This window comes from Lepidothrix coronata, unplaced genomic scaffold (genome assembly GCF_001604755.1).
Source record: "Lepidothrix coronata isolate B3197 unplaced genomic scaffold, Lepidothrix_coronata-1.0 Scaffold189, whole genome shotgun sequence".
Classification (NCBI taxonomy): domain Eukaryota; kingdom Metazoa; phylum Chordata; class Aves; order Passeriformes; family Pipridae; genus Lepidothrix; species Lepidothrix coronata.
The window spans coordinates 1759958-1781222 of record NW_016690369.1 but is presented as its reverse complement, the minus strand read 5'-3'; the positions used below and the strand labels follow the sequence as shown (position 1 = coordinate 1781222).

General features: G+C 57.5%; 1 protein-coding gene across 1 annotated transcript in view; it reads left to right on the top strand.

Annotated features, from left to right (window-relative positions):
• The first annotated feature begins 9191 nt into the window (after positions 1 to 9191).
• The window catches only part of NOS1 (nitric oxide synthase 1), a 78661-nt gene continuing 66587 nt past the window's right edge, over positions 9192 to 21265 (top strand). The window contains exon 1 of the mRNA XM_017831342.1: positions 9192 to 9246. The gene's annotated coding sequence lies outside the window, so the exon portion shown is untranslated. The remainder of the gene's footprint in view (positions 9247 to 21265) is intronic.

The window sequence follows — 21265 nt, the reverse complement described above, 5'->3', positions numbered from 1 at the left end:
GCTCCAAGTTTATCCAACCTGGCCTTGGACACTTCCAGGGATCCAGGGGCAGCCACAGCTTCTCTGGGCAACCTGGGCCAGGGCCTCCCCACCCTCCCAAGGAAGGATTCCCTCCCAGTATCCCACCTAAACCCCCCCTCTGCCAGTTCAGGACGCTCTGGGCGAGCTGGTGCCTACGCCCCGTCCCTTTGGCCACGCTGAGGAGAAGGGCTCTGTGCTGGGGGGGCCCTCAGACGTTGTTTTTCCCCCCCAAGTGCCACCAGTGGCCGGTGCTCTGCCGGGCACCTTGGCTTTTCCTTCCTCCTTTCTTTCTCCCCGTTTATTTATTTTAATTTATTTGTATTTATATCTCTATTTTTTTCTATTTTTTTTTTTAATTTTTATTTTTTTTTGGTTGCCAACAGCGATTCCTGGGGAAGCTGCAAGAGCCGCCTTTCATTTCCAGCCCCTGTAAAGTTTCCCTTCCTTGTCAGAGGAAAAAAAAAAGTTACATTTCCTTGTACATAAGGTATATATAAATATATATACATATCTCTATATGTATGTATATAGATATATACATATATAACGAGCTCTAAATCCTGTACAGTTTCCAACTGAACTTGATGGCCTGCTTTGTTTTCTCCGTGTTTTCACCGTTGCAGAATGAGCTGACTTTCATCTCCCTTTTTTTTTTTTTTTCTTTTTGGTGCCTCTTCCCCCTTTTTTCTTTTTTTTATAAATATATACAGAAAAATATATATATATACATATATATATATTTTGTCGTCGTCGTTGCAGAACTGGAAAAAAAAAAAACAAAAACGAGACAAAACAAAACAAAAACAAAACCAAAAACCCAACGACAAACAGTGAAAAAAAAAACAAACCCCAAACCTTACAAATCAACCCCTCCAAAAAAACCCAAACAAAAAACGACAGAAGAGCAGCGCTGAGAAAGGCACGATGGATGTCCCCCCGATGTAAATTTGTACAGTGACGATTTCTAACGTTTTCTACACTCGCAGAAAAGTTATTTATAATTTCCGCTGTCCGACTGGGTGCGAATCTCTGTGACCTGCAGACCTGGATCGCCGTTTGTTCCCGTGGTTTCTCGTGCAGTGTTTGGTGAGGTGACAGTGTATGAATTATTTATGCCAATAAAAAAAAAAAAGGAGAAAAAAAAATAAAATAAAAAAAAAAACAAACAACAACCGACCAAACAAAACGCCTCGGAAAAAACGTTGTTCTTCCCACCCCCCCCTCCCCACCCCGTGCTGCTCCCTCCCTGCCCTCTCCCTGTCACATCCCAGGAATATTTGTCCATGGTGGGGGCTGGGAGACCCTTCCTGCCTTCTCCTTGTCACATCCTGGGAATATTTATCCATGCTGGGGTCTGGGCCACTCCATCAGACACTCTCTGCCCTCTCCTCATCACATCCTGGGAATAGTTGTCCATGCTGGGATCTGGGCCACTCCAGCAGACCTTCCCTGCCCTCTCCTCATCACATCCCAGGAATATTTGTCCATGGTGGGGGCTGGGAGACCCTTCCTGCCTTCTCCTTGTCACATCCTGGGAATATTTGGCCATGCTGGGGGCTGGGCCATTCCAGACCCTCCCTGCCCTCTCCTCATCATAATCCAGGAATATTTGTCCATGCTGGGATCTGGGCCACTCCAGACCCTTCCTGCCTTCTCCTTGTCACATCCTGGGAATATTTATCCATGCTGGGGTGTGGGCCATTCCATCAGACCCTTCCTGCCTTCTCCTTGTCACATCCTGGGAATATTTATCCATGCTGGGGTCTGGGCCACTCCATCAGACACTCTCTGCCCTCTCCTCATCACATCCTGGGAATAGTTGTCCATGCTGGGATCTGGGCCACTCCAGCAGACCTTCCCTGCCCTCTCCTCATCACATCCCAGGAATATTTGTCCATGGTGGATCTGGGCCACTCCAGCAGTCCGTACCTGCCCTCTCCTCATCATAATCCAGGAATATTTGTCCATGGAGGGGTCTGAGAGAGCCTTTTTGCTCTGTCCGTGTCATATCCCAGGAATATTTATCCATGCTGGGGTCTGGGCCACTCCATCAGACACTCCCTGCCCTCTCCTCATTGTATCCTGGGAATATTATCCATCGTGGATGTGGGCCACTCCAGCAGACCCTTCCTGCCTTCTCCTTGTCACATCCTGGGAATATTTGTCCATGCTGGGGGCTGGGCCATTCCAGACCCTCCCTGCCCTCTCTTCATCATAATCCAGGAATATTTGTCCATGGTGGGGTCTGGGAGAGCCTCCCTGCTCTCTCCTCATCCCATCCTGGGAATATTTGCCCATGGTGGGTCTGGGCCACTCCAGCACCCTCGGGAGCACCTCTGACCCCGCGATGCTCAGAGGGACACACGGCGCTGCCCAGCCCCCCTTCCCTCTGTCCCGCTCTCAGCCCATCCCGTCGAGGCTTATAATTCACGGGGAACATTTGGATGGGAGCCGCAGGGAGACGCAGCAGCCGAAAATACGGGATTTGGGCAAAGGCTGGGCCGGCAGCAGCTGACTCTCCGCACGGCTCCGCTCGGCAGCGGGGCTGGGTGGGCGCCGGGCGGGGGGATGCTCCTCCCCAGCCGGGCCCCCCCCGGGGATGGCTGAGCCCAGAGATGACGCTGGAGGCTCTTGGCATCTGCTGCTTTGTTTGTTTGCTTCTCCCATGCTGTTTTACTGGGAATGCCACCATAAATCTGCGGGACGGCCCCTCGGAAAGCGGCGGCGGTGGCTGGTGGGGCTGCTGGAGACGGGGGAGGGAACCGCGGAGGGTTCGCGGTGCTTTCCCCCCTCTCCTTCCCTCCTCGCTGTTGCCCGAGCACTTGAAAGGTAAAATAATGATGGCTCCCCATTAATAAACCATGAACGCTCCACACTTCTCCCGTCGAGGGCTTTTCATCTTTCAAAGCCTGCAGGAGCTGGGAACCAATTAAACCAGGAACAGCCCGGGCGGGGAGCGGGGCAGGAGCCATCTGGGGGGATTTTCCTGGCAAGGATGGAAAGGGACTGCTGGGATGGATCTCCAAGAGGAGGGAGAAACGGGATTTGGGCATGAAGAGCCACCAGTCGATGCCCTCTCCACGGCGGGCACCTCCCTGGAGCCACCGGGGAGCCACCGGCGCTTCCACCCTCGCAGTTTGTTCGCAGGGGGTTCCCCCGGTGCGGATCTGGAGGGCTGCCACCGGTCTGGAGCGTAACTGGTTGGCACTGGTGTGTCACTGGGCAGCCTGGTGGCTCCAGCACCGCAGGGACAGAGCTGCTGATTGCGAGGCTGAGCCCCCGCCGAGCCCAGCACGGCGACGCTGAGCTCGCTCCTGGCTCGTGGCTAATGAGATTCCAGCACCGGGACGGCGAGGAACGTGCAACATATCCCCAAAACAGCCTTTAATAGTGGCTTTGGAGGATCGGAGGAGCCTTTGAATCCACATCTGCATATCTATCTGCATGTGTGTGCACGGCAGAGGCACAGGCACACGCACACGTGTCCGTCAGCTCCTTCGTGCTGGGGATGAATCACGAGCCATTAATATTTCACAGGCAAAGGATAACTGCAGGGAGTGAAAGAGGAGCTAAATCCGCAGGACAGCAGCTCTCGCTGCTCCTGGGTGACCCACCTGGGTGTTGCTGGCATTGCCACAATCAGGGTTCAGCCAGCCCTGGCTGGGGCGAGTGGGTGCCAACATCAAACAGGGCTTTGCTTTGGGTTATAACTGACTTTTGGGGTCAGTTATGGTGAGGGAGACCTGAAGGCACCTCTGTTTTCACCAGCAAAGGCGGCTCCAGGTACATCCCATGTATCCCAAATGCTGCTTGGGAGACCCTGGGTACACAGATCATGGATACCTTACCACAGATACAAATTTTCCTTGAACACCGCCCAAATTAATGCTTTTGTTGCCCTGAATTTCAAAACTAGGATGTATAGGCACCAAGGTGGGGCTGTCGGACCTGGCCACTGGCCACCAGCCCCTGCCCACCGCGGGGCCCGGCGCTGTCACTGCTGTCACTGCAGGTTCGGGTTCCCCTCCCCGCTCCGTATCAGCGGGAACGGGAGGGAAAAAAAAGGCTGGCGTGGAGCCGAGCCCTGACCTGGAGGGTGAGAACAGCGGTGGCCCCCAGGCAGCGCTGCCACCAGTCCCAGCCCAGCGCCGGGGGGGTCTCGGGGAGGGCCGAGCAGCAGAATCTGCATTTAAACAATAATTTAACAATAATTCCCACAGCGCTGGCGCTGCAGCCGGAGCCAGGATGGGGCTGGGGGGGTCCCGCACCGCTGACCCGGCCCGGACCATCCCGCCCGTGCCGGTCCTGCCCAGGACGGGCTCCAGCCCGGGCTCGCGGCAGAGCCCCACAATGGGATATTGTTCGGAGCTGTGATTTATGTTTCCTCCCCAGGCTCCTCTGGGCTTTCTCAGGAGCTGCTGGAGCACCGGGCTGGGCCTTTCCGGGCGGGCCGGGGTGGGCTGAGTCCCCCGCAGCCCCCCCAGCAGCGACTGGGGGGTCCTGCCTGGGTGAGGGCACGGGCTGGGGGGGTAAAGCTCCAGCCCTTCGTTAGGGCTTGATTAGCTCATTACGGGCTGTCCTGTGCCCGGCTGGGACAGCCCGAGCCTGCTCCACCACGGATGTCCCGGAGACATCCTGGAAAGCATCCTGGGGGCTGCGGGAGCCCCGGGGAGCCCTGGGCTGCCGCCTGGCCATCCACGGATTAATTGGCCGCTTCTGTCGCGGCCACCCACCCTTTAACAGGATTGTTGCTCTGAGCCAGAGCAGAGCTGATCCCGCTTTGCGGAAAGACCCGGCTCGTTAGCGGGATTAATGCCAGCCAGGGCATGGAAAGTCGCCGCCCGGCGTCCCCCGGGGTTTTCCATCCTCTCCTGCCCACCTGCTGGGAAGGGGCTGCCCTGCCCGAAGTCCCCAAGCTCCCGCCGTCCCATTGCTCAGCAGATTCCCTTTTCCTCACCTCTATTTTTACGCTGCCCTCCGGGACAGAAACCCGAGCCCCGGGGAGCGCAGACGCGATGTGAGCTCCCGCTTGGCTCCTGGCAGCCCTGGGAAGGAGGAGTGATTCCCAATTCCCAGCTTTTTGCCCTAAACTTCGCGCCTGCAGCCTCCTCCAAAGAGCTGAGCCGTGCCCTGGGCAGCAGCAGGTACAAAAACTGGCTGGAGGCTTTCCCGTGCCCCACAGCTACGGATTTGTCCCTTGTTTTTTTGGGATAGGGTGGCTTTCTGTGCCTGTGCAGCAAACCCTGGAGGGGGGGGGTATTGAGGGCACCCCCTCATTGTTGGGTGTGCTGGGAGGTCCCCGTGGTGTGGGGAGGGGTCTGGGATGCTGAAGGTTCCCCTTGGAAGACAATTCCAGCTCAGGGTTTGTGCCTGGGCTCCGGGAGGGCTGCGGGATGTGGGGTGGGATTTGAGCAGCCGGCACCGGGAGAGCGGGGCCAGAGGAGAGGTTGTCCCACCTCTCCCACCTCAGAGGTCGTCTGGCACCTTTCCTGGCACGTCGGGGTGCCAGACACCACCGCGGGTCTCTGGAGGGCACGAGGGAAACCCTGTGCCCCCCACCCAAGGGACAGCCATGGGGCAGGGACGCTCCATGGGACCCGCTGGCTCCGTGGCCCCATTTCCAGCCGGTGGAGAGAAACATCCCAGAATCCCGGCAGGTCCCAGGCACGTGGATGAGCCTTCAGCCTCCTCCTCCCTTCCTGCTTGGCCAGCAGGTCCTGTGGGGAGAGCTCAGGAGCAGGGCAGAGCCTGGCAGCACGTGGTGCCATGTGGGAATGCTTTCTGGGAGCACTGGGATGCTGCAGGCGAGACCGGAAACCATTTTTTCCACTTTTCCCACTTTTTACAAGCTCCTTCTGCACCAGTCCTACCACGATGGCCCCCAGTCGTGCAGCAGCTCCGCAAGCTCACGGGAAGGTCTCTTGGAAAACCACCCTTTGGGAATACCTGTTCTTCTCAGGAGGCTTTTTCCCACTGGGATCGGTGTCCCTGGGTTGGGTTTCAGCTATTTTTGGCCCTGTAAATCTGATGGGTGACGATGCTCATGGCTGTGAGCGTGTGGCAAAGTCCCCCTTGGCACGATGGGTCCTTCCTCCACACGGACAAGCTGCTTTCTCTTTTAGGATTTAATCTGTTTTAACTCTTATTTCCAGCTCTTTCCTCCATCCGTCTCCTCTTCCAGCACCCTGGATGGGGACTGCTCCTTGATTACCCCTTGCATGGAGGGTTTTGCTGCTTGAATTATCCCACAGCATCCTCCAGTGTGGGGATCAGTCCCTGTTTCCTACCTGGAACCCCCAAAACCCGACACATCAGGCTGCTTCCCAGTTAATTTTGCATTCCCAGCGCTGCATCCATGCACCGGGAGCAACTCGTGGTGGCATTGGCTCTGCACATCCTGAATCCACAGGGATGTGGGAAGGCTGTGGACTGGGAAGGGGAAGGTTTGGCAGTGAGAATCCCTCTCTCCATGGCTGGGCAGACACCATCAGTGGTTTTCCCTGGATCCTACCCCTGGGCTCGGCTCCGAGCAAAGGAGGCTTGGCTGCCTGGGGTGCTGGGAGGAAAATGGATTGCCCCATTCTCCACGCTCTCTCCCACACCTTAAAAACAATGCAGCTGGCAGGAGAAGGGCCCCTGGGTGCTGTTCAGCCACCCACACCTCCCAGGGAGCACCGTGGGACTGTGTTCCCAGGGGAACAGCACCACAGCCACCCCTGGAGCCAGCGGTGAGAGCGACCTGGGCTGTGCTGGGGCTGCTGGGGGGGTGTGCCAGGGCTGGGGGGGGTGTGCCAGGGCTGGGGGGGTGTGCCAGGGCTGGCACAGGGGCTTGGGGGGATGCTGAGGAGAGTGCCTGTTGTGTTGGGGGGGGGGAATTTGGGTGCTGAGTGCCCGGGAAGGTTGTGCTCCGCTCCTAAAGGGGGAGAGGAAAACTGCTGGGGAGGATCCAAACAGTCTTGTCAGTAGAAATAGGGTGGGGAAGGCAAATGGTTTGCCTTCAAATATTTGGGAAGGTGATAAAACAGCAGTTGGCCCAGTGGGAGCTGCTGACTGTTCCTGTCTGGCTGCAACCCCAGGGTATCCATTCACCCATCCATCCATCCATCCATCCATCCACCCATCCATCCATCCATCCATCCATCCATCCATCCATCCATCCATCCATCCATCCATCCATCCATCCATCCATCCATCCACCCATCCACCCATCCATCCATCCACCCATCCATCCATCCACCCATCTATCCATCCATCCCTCCATCCATCCATCCCTCCCTCCACCCATCCATCCACCCACCCATCCATCCCTCCATCCACCCATCCATCCATCCCTCCATCCCTCCATCCATCCATCCAGGGCTCCCTCCTGCCCTGCTGGAGGCAGTGCCTGTGGTTATAAAAATGGCCTGTCCATCAGTGCACAGCACCTTTTCCAACTGCTGAAACCCTCCTTGTTTCCATGAAGCTGGTGGGGGTGGATCCTGGGAATGCAGGGCTGGGGGATGTAAGAGCAGAAGTGCTGAACCCGTCAGTTCAGCTGCGAGGTGGCTGCTCAGAAGTGTTTGCTCGGGGATATTTGTTGGTTAAATGGCCCTGGCACAGACCAGCAGGGACTGATCCTGGCTTTGGAAAAGGGAAATGCTGGATTAAATGGCTCACAGGTGGATCAGAGTGGAGTTTTTCAGGCAGGGAGCGACTGGAGGGCGCTCAGGGTTCCTGCTCTTGGGATGGGATGGGAAAGGCTCGTGTGAAGCGTGGCAAGGACCTGCTCTGTAGGTGTTGACAGCAATCAGGGAACGATGGGACTTCAAAAACTGTTTTTATTTTGTTTTATTGGGTTCCTCGGGCTTGAGCTGAGGCTTTTGGCAAGGAGAGCGACGTCCATGTTGGTGCAATAGGTGGGTCAAGCTCAGCCCTCCCTGCTCGGGGCCGGAGGGCTCTCACTTGGGGTTAAAGTCTCTTAAATTTAAAGCAGCAAATTGTCTCTGGGGATGTTCAGGGGCTTTGCAGCAGAACCTGGTGCTGAACTGAAGTGCAGCTCATCCTGCTGGATGGGACAGTTGGAGGGGACAGGGACAACAGGGTCCCTGAGGGTGATTTAATCTCAAAGCGCTCATTTAATTAACGCAGCAGCCCTTGGATGCATCCTAATTCTCTGTGCACATCTGACTTTGCGGCACATGGGGGCTGAAGTTGTGCCTTTCTGCTCTCCCTCACTTGGTGGCTGGGAAAAATCAATGCAAAACCCTTCAAAATGCCCTGAAAGACCCGTTATCTCCTGATATCAAACCGGGAAGGTGAAGTTCAAACACCCCCCCGCTGCTGCGTCAAGGACGGGAGCTCCTTCCCTGCTCTCCTGGGAGTGGGTTGAGAAACCAACCCCTTCCTTGCAGATTTATGTAATTCCTTTGGTTTAGGGAAAAAAAGAGCTTTGCTTGGCCTGGTTGTGGGGTGGAAAGAGCCTTCTCCTTGGGCCTGCACCTCGTTCTGCTTTGGGAAAAGCATTTTGCAGAGGGGAAGGCCCTGATCCCCCTTCCACGTGTCCCTGCTGCAGCCTGGTTCTGTTCTCAGTCAGGGGCTGGCTCCTGATTTTCTTTTTTTCCCATTACTTGGGTGTTTTGAACTCGAACACGAAGCTTTCTCTCATCCTCACCCCCCTTCCCAGTCTTCCCAGTCCCACCAGTTGGCCTAAGGGAGACACAGACCCACCAAACACCTGAAAATCAGCTGTAACCTGAAAACCAGGCGTGGAGCAGCTTCCACCGGGAGAGATTAAAAGTTACTGAATAACCCAACTCCGTCAGCCACCGGTCGCTCCAGGGAATGTGGCAGTGCCGGTGCCAGGTGCCCAGTGCCCGGCGGGCATTTTGGTCACCCAAAACCACAAAGCAATTCCCCCCTTCCCCCCCACCATCCCAACCCTTCGGGAGCCCGGGGAGGGGGGATGTCCAGGCTGGGGTGATGAGCAGAGCGAGCCCCGGCAGAGCTGCAGGACGCCGGGCACGGGCTGGGGAGGGGACGAGGGCACTGCTGGGACCCGCTGAGCGTGGATGCCACCGTGGGAAAGCCGGCGGGCACCGCGCAGCCGGCTCAGCTCCGCTCCCGCAGCCCTCCCGCAGCTCCACCGCCGGCAGAGCCCTTCTCCTGCCGCTGCCCACCCAGCGCCTCCTTCCCGGGCTCGGGCAGCCCCCGCTGCCTCCGGACGGCCCCGCAGCCATGGCCTCGGTGTGTGCCTTTTGTTTGCTCTTGCTTTCGGGGCCGAAATGCCCGGGGCGGGGGGAGCGGGGCCCCGGCCAAGCGGCATCTGCGGCGGGGGCGAGCGGGGCGCGATGCCCGGTGGCATCTCCGCGGCTCTCTCCGGACACAAGTAAGGCCGGGGGCGGCGGGGCCACCCGTGGGGGGGTTCGGGGGGTGGCTCTTAGCGGCCGGGAGGGCGCGGATGTCTTTGGCTCCCGCTGAACCGCGAGTTTCAGTTTTCCAGGAGCGCTTTATTCGGGATGGGACGGTGCGGGTCCGCTCCCCCCCGCGCCTCCCTGCCGGTCTCTTAGTGTGGGAATCACAAGGGGACCGCTCGCGGTCTCCAACCCTCTGGCTGCTCCGCTCGTTCCTCTGCTTTAGACGCGGGTTCGGGGGCTGGCACTACCAGCAGCATCCCTTTGGCCCGAGCGGGTCGGCAGCTCCCCCTTTGAAGAGCAGGACCCTTAAAAATCCCTCCCCTGCACAACCCGCCGCACTTTCGGGCCCTTCAGCTTCTCCTCGGGGCCTTGGGGAACCACGTGGGGGGCAGAGGGGCGGCTGTGGGGCCTGGGGAAGGGAGGAAGGAAAGCATCCAGGAGGGAAGGGAAGGGAAGCAGCTTCTGGGGAGGGGAGGCGTGTGCTCCTTCCTCCTGCAAGCCCCTCATCCTGCAAACTGCGTCGGCTCGCAGCTGCTCCGGCTTCCTGGGAAGTCCTATTGATGCCAAAGCAATCCTGGAGAAGTGGCGGTGGGGGGGAATGACTAAAGTTATCCGTGGCCGTGTGTGCTGCTGCAGATGCGGGGTCCTTCCCCCCCCTTCTCCCTGTTTTTTGGGGAGGGGTTCGGAGCCCGTGATCAAAAGCTGGAGCTGCCGTCCATCTGCTTCTGACAACCTGAGCACTCGCTGGCAGCTTCTGAATTCAGAGCCTTGAATTCCTCAATAATTAGAGGAGTTTTTTTCTCAAAAAAAACCACCCCATCTGGGCTTTTTCGCGATGGGAATGAAAAGCCAAGGTGGGTGTGGGAGGGGGGCAGGTGGATTTTCAGCCTTAGCAACCCAAATCTTGAAATATTACATCAGCACCGAAGAGGTGTAATTAAGTAGGAAACAAATGAGCCCAGCTAATCTGTTTTGCTTGTTTGAGCTTAGCGGAGTGCAGAAAACAAACAGAGGCTGAATGATGAATGAGACTTCTTTTTATTTATTTTATTTTAAAGGGTTTCTCTTTCTCTGAGCCCCAAAGGGGGGTTGGGATGTGGGTCAGGAAAGTCGGCCGCTCCCCCCCCCCCCCCGGGGCTCGGAGGTCACCCGGACGCGGCAGCCGGGGCCGCGCTCGCCGTTTGCCCCTTTCCTGCTCTAATTGACTGCTCTGCCAAGCCTCGGCTCCCTTGGATGCCTTCCCGGAGGGATAGGGATGGATCTCCACGCCGCTGTTCCCCGTGGCTGGCGGGGAGTCAAAGCCGTGGCCCCGCGGGTCGCCGTGCGAGTGCCCCTTTAACGCGGGCTCTGCCCCCTCGCCCCTCCCTCGCCGCGGCCCCAGGAGCTTCCCCAGGTCCTCGGGACGCGAGGTTGTCGCTCGGCACGGGTGTTCCTGCAGAGAACCGATGGTGCTGGTGCACCTTTGGGTGGCAGAAGTGGCCGGGCAGCCCCCACGCGGGGCCCCCCCCCGCCATCCTTCCCCTCCCTCCTGCTGCCTGCCTGCCACCGGCCGTCCCACGAGGGACAGGGGGCACGGCCCTGGCTGGGAAGCCCCTGGCACGGTGGGTTTCACACCCCGAGGGGCTTCGGCAGCCTGAGCCTGTCCCAGCCCGGCCCCAGTTGTGCCACGGGGAGGGGCAGGGGCTCAGCCGGGTGGGATCAGGAGGTCTGGGGGGGGCTCTCAGCACGTGGGGTAACCCCGGGGTGGTGCCACCGGCATGTCCTCGCTTCTCCGTGCCCACCGTGCCCCAGCTGCCGCCATCCCATCCCGAGACCCCCGGCATGGGCTGTGTGGTGGGAAGGAGGGAAGGAGGCCTGGCTGGGGTTTATTTTCCCCAGGCACTCAAGTGCTGTCGGGCTCTGGCACTGCCACGAGGTGCCAGGAGCAGATGGCAGCCATCGGCCGGGCTTTCTCCCAAATCCCTGTGGCTCCTGGCACCGTGCTGGGCAGCGGCTCCCGGTAACCCCCTCGCTCCCACACTGCTCTCTGGGGAAAGAACTGGAGGGTTTTTGGTCTCTTCGTCGAGCATTTTGCATTTAAACCCCGTCCCCAGCCTGGCGAGGAGTTACTTGTTGCTCTCTCCGGTGCGATGCCCGTGCTGAGGATTGGAGGGTGGAAGGGCTTTGTGTTAAAGGCAGGTGGGTCTGAACCACTGCCCATCACTCGGCGTTGACAAAGACCCTGTTCCCCCCCGCCCCCTCCTGCCAAACCTTCCAGAAATGGTTCTAAAAGCAGAGGAAACGGGCAACTCGCTTGGCCCCGGAGAGGGCAGTGGACAGTGTGCCATGGGGAGGAGCTGGGTGGGAAGGGGGGCTCTGGGGAGCTGTCAGCACGTGGGGGCACCCCGGGAGGGTGAGCCTGGCCACCACCGTGCTGCTGCTGAGGTCCCCCCTAACCCCACCGGGACCCCAAAATCACACGGCAGAGGGGACGGTCCCGGCGAGCCCCGAAATGTCGCACGGCAGAGGTGACGCTCCCCATGTGCTGCTGGTGCCTGTCCCGCTCAGCATCCCCCCAAAACCACCCCGGTGCTTCCTTTGCACCCCCTCTCTTGCTCCTGCTGTTTGAAGCCTCCTCCATGGGGTTGTGTCCCCAGCAGCAACCCCCCCTTTTCAACAGGAGGACACCGAGCCCCCCGCACGCATCTGGCTCCCCTTCCCCTCCCTTCAACCCTCCCCCGACCATCCCTCTGCCCTCCCTCCCCCTCACACCTCCCCAGCGCTCCTCCTGCCCCCCGGAGGGGCCGGGAAATTGGGAAGCGGCCAAAATGAAACAAGTTTTCCCCTTCCCTCCTGGGTGACAATTTCAGCGCCGCGGGAGCTCGGTGGCCACCAGCCACAGCTCCTGAGTCCACAGCGGCCCCGCAGCCCCCCCCGAGGGCAGCAGCAGCCCCCGCCTCCCGCCAGTAGCAGCGCCGGCACTCGCCGTGTCATTGTTATTACGGTGGTTTTAAATTCTGCCTTTTCTCTGCGAGGAGAAGGCCGGAGCTATTTATTCTCAGGCACCGCAGTCGCTGGTCTCAGTCTCTCTCCGAGTAATAAGAGCATCTCTGGAAGAGAAAATTGAGCGACTCGGTGGCAGGCGGTGTCTTCCTCGCCGAGCGAGGCTGTTTATCCTCCTCGTTTGGTTTCAGAGGAATAAATTTGCCAGACAACAGCGATATTACCCTCGTCTCAAAGACTTTATCAATTTGCAGTTGTCTCTCTTCGATGATGGTTTTTTATTGAACTGGCTGAGATGATTTCCAAAGAGAGGACTGCAATTTAAACTATTAAGTAATTTGGGAGAGCAATTAGTGTTAATCTGGAAACTCCCTGTGTTGCTCCCGAATAAATCACCCTCTCCGTGAGAGCAGTGCTGAAACAGCCTCGGCTGATTTATGGGGAAGGGGGGGATTTCGCCCAGGAAAACAACAAGGAGCGAGTTTCTTGCCTGGCAAACTTTAATGCTGTGGTTCAGAGGGTGTCAGGGGCTCATGGGAGTTGGGTTTTCCTCCTGGGGTCTCCCAGCAGGGCGGGGTGTCCCTCCATGTATCCCCATCTCCAAAAGGCTCCTCCACTGTGGTGCTCCCTGGAGAGATTTGGTTCGACCCAGGGTTTTGGTTCTGGAAATGGAGGAGGGATGCTAGGGATGGGGAGCAGGGGGATGAGGAGGGCAGAGAGATCCCTCTTCCTCCCTTGCTGTGTGATTCCATGGGGTAGGAGCTGCCTGGAGCACCACAGTGCACGTCTGGTGCCAGAAACACTGTGTGCTCCCATCGGGTGGAGCCTCTTCCTCCTCTGTCTCGTTCTCTGTTGGCTCAAAACCAACCCCCAAAACTGTGTGTGAGGTCTCCAAACCTCTCCAGACTGTAGGAGCATCCTCTGTTCTCTGCCTTTCACCCTGCCTCCCCTGCCTGCACCACGGGCTGCCTCACCCAAGGCAGGGCCAGAGGTGGGTGCCCAGGGCCAGGTTCCAGAGAACTCCAGGGGTGACAATCCCGTGTGTTTTACCACCTTGATGGGGGACATCTTTTGCTCCCCCAACAGCAAGTCAGACTGTCTGATGTTCCACCTTGTGCCATCACATCCTCTGGTGACCTCCCCCTGTCTCCTCCCCAGCTTCCACTCCGGTGCTTGCAGACATGTCTCTTCCCTTCTCCCCCTCCTCTTCCCTTCTCCCCCTGCTCTTCCCTGGGGAGAAGGAGCCCAGCTCCTGCAGCCTCCCCCTGTGCACTCTGTGCTCCTGCCTCTTGCTCAGGGGGGTCTCCACTGGGCTCCTCCAGCGTGTCCCTGTCTGTCTGATCCCGTGGAGCCCAGACCTGGACACCACCCAGACCTGTAAGAGGCAAACAGAGGGGACTGACACAGCCCAGGGAAGCAGCTGGATTTGGCCAAGCTGAACTCTGGTTGTCCTTGTCCTCCAGCATCCCCAGATCCTTTCTCCAAAGCTGCTTCACAGCTCTTTGGACCCAGCCTGTCCTGTTCTTTGGGGTTATCCCATTCCAGGGGCAGCACTTGGTGTTTGCCTCTGAATTCCCTGGGCTCCTGTTGGGCTCTGTTGTCATCTGCTCCTCCCTCCCTGGTGTCCTCTGGGAATGAGCTGAGGGTGCAGCCTCAGTCCAGCTGGTTATCCACCACTTGGCCACCAGGACAGGACAAGGGGGGATGGTTTTAAGCAGGAACAGGATTGATTTAGGTTGGATATAAGGAAGAAATTTTTCCCTGTGAGGGTGGGGAGGCCCTGGCACAGGTTGCCCAGAGAAGCTGTGGCTGCCCCTGGATCCCTGGAAGTGTCCAAGGCCAGGTTGGATAAACTTGGAGCAACCTGGGCTAGTGGGAGGTGTCCCTGCCCATGGCAGGGGGTTGGATTAGTTGCTCTTAAAAGGTCCCTTCCAACCCAAACCGTTCCATGATTTTATTCTACGATACTACGGAAAACTCTGGCAAAGGCCCTGCTGAAGTGAAGTTCCCCAGCTTGCACTGCTCCTCCTGGACCCACAGAGCCAGTCCTCCCTCCCTGGCAGTGAGCAGGTCCATTGGCCCTGATTTACAGCTGAGAAATCCCTGCTGGCAGTTCCCAGTGTCTCTCCCATCCATCATGGCTGGAAAGAGCATCCAGGAGGATTTGCTCCATCACCTTCTCGGGGGAGCTGAGCAGCCTGTGCTTCCCTGGCTCATCCTTGCTGGAGGATGGGTGACATCTGCCTTTTCCCTGTGCTCAGGAGCTCTCCTGCTCCCCACCATCCCCCAGAGACAGAAGCAGCTCAGGTGAGGGAGGAAGCAGAAGGGTGAAGGCAGCTCCAGCAGAGCCGTCCCAGCCCTGCTCTCCCTCTCCTTTCCTCTCTCCTCAAGGTCATCCCAGGGAAGTTATTTCTGTTTGCAGGGATCACGACAGCACCTTGTGAGCAGCAGCCCGGAGAGCCTCCCCCTCTCCAGACTGTTGCTTCTGTTTGGAGTTATTGCTTTTTCCAAGTGGCTGCCGGTTCCCCGCTCCAATCCCTCCGTAATCCACTAAGGGACCTCACATCTCCCTTTCTTTCTCCTTTTTTTTTCTCTTTCTAAAACAATTAGCTTGGCTCAAAACCCTCTGCAATACGTCAATTAATACGAGCTGCGGCAGTAAATTAAAGGGAAACAGGAACAACTATGCTGGGATTAGGTCACTGAAACTATAAACTTTGGAACAAATCAGATTTCCTTGGGAAGGGAAATGGACAGCGGGGATATGTCAAGTCGTGAGATGAGACAGGCTCGGAGCAACTTTCCAGAGTCTCCTGACTTGGTTGCTGGATGCCAGAACTTCTTTCCCAAGGGGAAGTTTTGGGCTGCCAGAGCCCTGTTGCTGCTGATAAATGCTTGGATGGCCAAACAAACAAACAAGAAGAGAGAGAAACTGGAAAAGAGGGGGGTGAGGGGGGAGCTGTGAGGCGGTTTTGGGCAGCGGGTGGTTTGTGGTTGTATCCAGACTTGCTGCCGGTGAGGTCAAGCCCTGTATCCCCTTCCCTGGGTGGTTGATGCTCTCGGATGTTGTACATGGCCCTGCTAAAAGGTCAGATCTGTTCAATCCCAGCTCACCCAGTGACGTTCCCAGCCTGCCAAGTGGTGGCAGAGAGCAGTGCTGGGAAGGGGGACGGTGCTCGGGGGGCCCTGAGGAAAGCAGGGCACTGCCACCTCTGTGCCAGCTCCGTCTGCAGGCAAAAGGGGATAAAAAAACCCTCCCAAAAGCCGAGGTGAGTGGTACAACAGCGATTTCTGCACTGAGGGAGCGAGACCATCCTGGCCCTGGTGCTCTGGCAGAGCTCAGACACTCCCTTTTCCAAGAGAGGTCGTCTGTCCTCCCCCACTCCACGGAGGATCCATTTGTGCTCCCGGTCTCTGAGGCTGGGGGAAGGCCTGGAACAGGGGTTTGCCCCCTCCTGGGGTGCTCTCCCCAGCGGGATAATTACAACCCACGTGTTCTCATTAGCTCCACAAACACCTCATCCCTTCTGGCCTCTCGCTCAGCCCTCGGCCCCGGCGAGACGCCGCGAACGGAATTAAACGCTGTGCTCGGGAGCAAAGCTTTCCCTCCTCTCATCATCCCTGCCTCATCCCTGCCTCCTCCCTCCCCACAGCCTTCACCCGTGGCTGTGTGCTGCCAAACCCAGGAGGTCCCCAAGGCCTTTTTTTGGGAAGGTCCCTCTCGCCCCGCGAGCACAAACCCCGCTCGCTGCCGCCCTGCGAGCGCTGCCCCGGCGCTGAACCCCGGCCCACAGAGAGGTGTGAAGGCCACCACAGCCCTGCACCGCCAGACAAAAGGCTTCCTAATGATGGAAACCCCTGCTGGTGGGGCTGGGACAGCGTGGGGGCCGCGGGGATGGGGATTCAGGGCTCTGCCTTGGGAAAAACAACCCATTATTTCCTGGTTTCCTCCAGCACTGATGGTGTTTCTCAGCCGCCTCAACCCGTTCAGAGTATCCAAGTTGGGAGCCAACATTCCAGGCTCCTGGTGCTGTCAGAGAGGAGAGGCAGCTCTGGAGGTGGGGCTGTGGTGGGCTCCAAGCCCTCCCAGGGCTCCCACCCCTCGTGGTGTCCGTGGGGGCCGTGGGACCTGGAGCTCTGCAGGGCTGCACCCCAGGGGTGGTGCAAGTTCTGCTGCAGGGTTGGACATGACATTCCCCGCCTGCTGCACCTGAGCCAGCACCCAGCTGCTCCTTGGAGCTGGTTGAGGCTCCTCCTGACATCAGTCTTGGAGTCTGCATGACCATGGAGGTGTTTGGTTGGCATCACATCTGATTCCTGGGATCAGCTCTCTCTTGCTAAAAGGACAGAGTAGGCTCTGCCACGGGGTGCCAAGAGGATTGGGGGTAAAATCTGAGAAAACTGGGAAGTTATATTCACGTTTTAATGGCACAGAAATCACCGGGGGAAATGCAGTTGCTGCTCCCTGGCTGGAACGTGGCCGGCATCCCCCGCAGAGGAATTCCAGGATGATTCCCCACACGCCCAGTCCGCAGCCTTGGGCACAGTTGTTATGGGGGATGAAGTGGAGGGTGTTCAAGTGGAGTGGCCAAGGATTTCTGAAAGGATCCTAAAAGGATTTCTGTTGAATTCCTCTGATTTTCTGCTGAAATCCTTTTCGGGAGGAGAACCTGATGGCACCTCGTAGCTGATAAACCTCCTGGCAGGTTTATCTCTGATAAACCAAAGGAGAGGGGAGGAGATGTCTTGCTGCTGAGCTGACAGTCGTGGTGAAATCACTCTCCTTGGATGACTTTGGTTCGTTATAATCGAATTGTGACATCAACACACACCTCCACCCCCGAGCTCCCTGCCCCCAGGGGATGATCCATCCCCCCAAGGTGTGACCCCTGCTCTGTATTTTAGTGACTGTCACCCTCAGTGACCAAGGTCTGTCTGTCTGGAGTCAGGCCTGAACATACAGAATAAAAGTAAGTTAAGAAAGGGCAGAAGTTCAGAAAGACTCCTCTGGGCCATTCACTTAAGAGTTAGACTCGGTGTCCTTGTGGGTCCCTCCCAACTCCGAATATTCTGTGCAACCTGTGGAATAACTCCTGGAATCACTTGACAGGCTGAACCTGCCTCACCCCCGTCATGATGCCCGGTGGGTAAGCCCCAGAACTCTGAATTATTGCCTTGAGCTCATTTTTTTTCAGGATTAGAGCTTGTTTCTTTATCACTTTGGGTCTGTTTGTGCAGTCAGATCCTGTCACTGGCAGTCCTTGAACCTCAGCCTGTCCCAATTTTCTATTAGGCCGTGTATCAATCAGGGATGTTACTCCATAACCTCTCACTGTGAGTCCTTCAAGGGCACTGGCAGCGGGGAATATATGGAATAAAAGCGTGGAGAGCCGGGAGAGGGTCTCTGTGCAGCTGTTGGAGTGTCCCTGAACACATTAGTGTGACCACCCTCCGATCCAGCAGCTGCTCCAGGGAGAGGCCCCGTGATGGGACACGCACAGGCTGGGTGGGCACGAGGGGCTCGGCTCTCCTGGGGCACTGACAGACCCCCCAGACACAGAGGGGTGAGGGAATCCCCCCCAGACACAGAGGGGGTGAGGGAATCCCCCCCAAACACAGAGGGGTGAGGGAATCCCCCCAGACACAGAGGGGTGAGGGAATCCCCCCCCAAACACAGAGGGGTGAGGGAATCCCCCCCAGACACAGAGAGGTGAGGGAATGCCCCCCAGACACAGAGGGGTGAGGGAATCCCCCCCAGACACAGAGGGGTGAGGGAATCCCCCCCAGACACAGAGGGGTGAGGGAATCCCCCCCAGACACAGAGGGGTGAGGGAATCCCCCCAAACACAGAGGGGTGAGGGAATCCCCCCCAGACACAGAGGGGTGAGGGAATCCCCCCAAACACAGAGGGGTGAGGGAATCCCCCCTAGACACAGAGGGGTGAGGGAATCCCCCCTTCCTTGGGGCAGAAAAACGGGGCAGTGGGAGGCTCCCTGGAGGGAGGTGGGATGGGATAAGGAGAGTAGAGGTGTGATGGGATAGGGATGGATAGAGAGGGGATGGGATAGGGATGGATAGAGAGGGGATGGGATAATGATGAGTAGGGGTGTGATGGGATAGGGATGAGTAGAGATGGGATGGGATAGGGATGGATAGAAATGGGATGGGATAAGGATGAGTAGAGATGGGATGGGATAGGGATGGATAGAGATGGGATGGGATAAGGATGAGTAAAGGTGTGATGGGATAGGGATGGATAGAGATGGGATGGGATAAAGATGAGTGGAGGTGTGATGGGATAGGGATGGATAGAAGTGGGATGGGATAGGATAGGGATGGATAGAGGTGTGATGGGATAAGGATGAGTAGAGATGGGATGGGATGGGGATGAGTAGAGGAGCAATGGGATAAGGTTGAGTAGGGGTGTGATGGGATAGGGACAAGTAGAGGTGGGATAGGATAAGTAGAAATGGGAAGGGATAGGGATGAGTAAAGGTGTGATGGGATAGAGATGAGTAGAGGTGGGATGGGATAAGAAGAGTAGAGGTGTGATGGGATAGGGATGAGTAGAGATAGGATGGGATAGGGATGAGTAGAGGTGGGATGGGATAGGGATGGATAGAGGTGTGATGGGATAAGGTTGAGTGGAGGTGTGATGGAGTAAGGTGTGTGATGACACCACTTGGCAAACTCGTTCAAACAGTTTTCCTCCTTCTTGCTGTTGGTTAAACCAAAGCTGTGCTGCCTCTCCCTGCTCCAAGGGAGGCAAACCAGGCAAATTCTGCTCGTGCTTTGAGCTCCTTCTTTCCCAGGTGACACCTGGAGGGAGCTGCTGAGACACTTCCCACCGTCTACCCCGGTTGTTGGAGGCAGGATATTTTGCAACACTCCTGCTGCTGCCTCCCTGCCCAGGGCCAGCTGCTGTGCCAAGCCCTCAGCCAGCTCCAGGCTGTTGGAAGAGCTGGATTTGCCATCCTCAGCCTGATGGCTCTGCTGGTGGGCACAGCATTTGTGTTCCCTCCACGTGTGAACCGTTGTGGTCATGAAACAGTGGTGAGAGGCAGATGTTCACCCCTCTGCAACCAAGGAGGCAGTGCCACATGTGCTACCCCCAATTTATTGCCCTTTCTCCACCTCTTCCTGGTATTGGGAAGGGACAGGGATGGAAGAAGCAAAGAGATTTCAGCAGCACTGAAGGCAAAACCTGGCCTTGGCTGTTCTGGTGGCCCTGAACAATTTGGATTTTTTTCTTCACCTTCTCTTCTGGATCGTATTTTCCTGTCCTTTTAGCAAGAGAGAGCTGATCCCAGGAATCATGTCCCAGGGCAACGTGATGCCAACCAAACACCTCCATGGTCATGCAGACTCCAAGACTGATGTCAGGAGGAGCCTCAACCAGCTCCAAGGGGCACCTGGGTGCTGGCTCAGGTGCAGCAGGCGGGGAATGTCATGTCCAACCCTGCAGCAGAACTTGCACTGCTCCAGTGTCTTCCTTGTGTTTCCCACATTAATATTCCCAGCCCCCTCATGGGAACCAACCTGCAGTGTTGGGTGAGAATGGACAGGTTGGAAGAGGCCAAGAGAGCCAAGCAAAGTGGGATTTGCATCTGGAGAGCCTGGGATAACCTCTGGGATAACCTGTCCCAACCTCAGCTGGCGGCACCCACGTTCACACCCACGAAGCCACCTTGGGCTCCCCTCGATCTTCCCTTCCCTGCATCCACCTCAGCCGTGGGTTTCTGTGGCTGCTCGTGGTTTTCTGGGGTCCCTGAGCCTGTCTGGGGAGTGGAGATGCCTGCAGGGAGATCGGGAGGTTCAGACACTGGCTAATCCTGTTAGGAAGCCAGTGGTTATTGCAGGGCTTCCAGTGGGACCTGCTAAATGAACCATAATTCTGTAATGAGATTTCCTTTTCCCGGCCAGACTAAATGTTCTTGGCCACTGGGAATAAGAGGCTTGGGGGGGTGGGGGGAGAAGGGGGAGAGGAAGAAAAAAAACCAAAGAGAGAGCAAGAAAAAGGAGTGGGGGAGCCTTTCTCAGGTTCCATCTCTGGCGGTGGCGTCGGAGGTTTGAAGGGCTCTGGCTCGTCCTGTGCCCCACGAGGGCAGCTCAGGCTGCCCTGCCCTCCCCTGTGGGGGGCTGACAGGACCCTGAGAGCAAGAAAAACACCTCTGAGGTTGTGTTATCGCTCCCAAATCCAGGGAAGGCGAGAGAGAGACTTCTTTACAAACCAGCAGGGCAGGGGAACCAGGCCGTGAGGGGGAAACGCGCTCCGGAGAGGCGGCGGCTTCTTGGTGGGAGAGTGGAGTGACACCAAGGTGTGTTTTGTTCTGCCTTCAAGCTGCAGCAGGGAGGAGCAGAGGCCTCCTGGGGTGTGACCACGGGCAGTGTGAGGGCTGGGGGGGTCAGCACTGATCCTGTCCTGGCTCATCAGTGGGACTCCTTGGCCACCATGGCCCCGGGCGGGGGTGAGGTCAGGGCAGGGAGAACAGGACCGATGACCTGTGCAGGCTGTGGGGTTTGGGTGCAAACCCACGGCTGGATTAGCTCAAAGAGCAGCAGCCCCTCAAAGCTCATCCCATCCCACCCCCTGCCATGGGCAGGGACAGCTTCCACCAGCCCAGGCTGCTCCAAACTGGCCTTGGACACTTGCAGGGATGGGGCATCCTGTGGGAAATCCATTCCAGCCCATCCCCACCCTGACAGGGAGGAATTTCTTCCTAATAGCTCATCTAAACCAGCCCATGGAATCATGGAATGGTTTGGGTTGGGAGGGACTTTTAAGATCAACTAATCCAACCCCCTGCCATGGGCAGGGACACCTCCCACCAGCCCAGGTTGCTCCAAGCCCCGTCCAACCTGGCCTT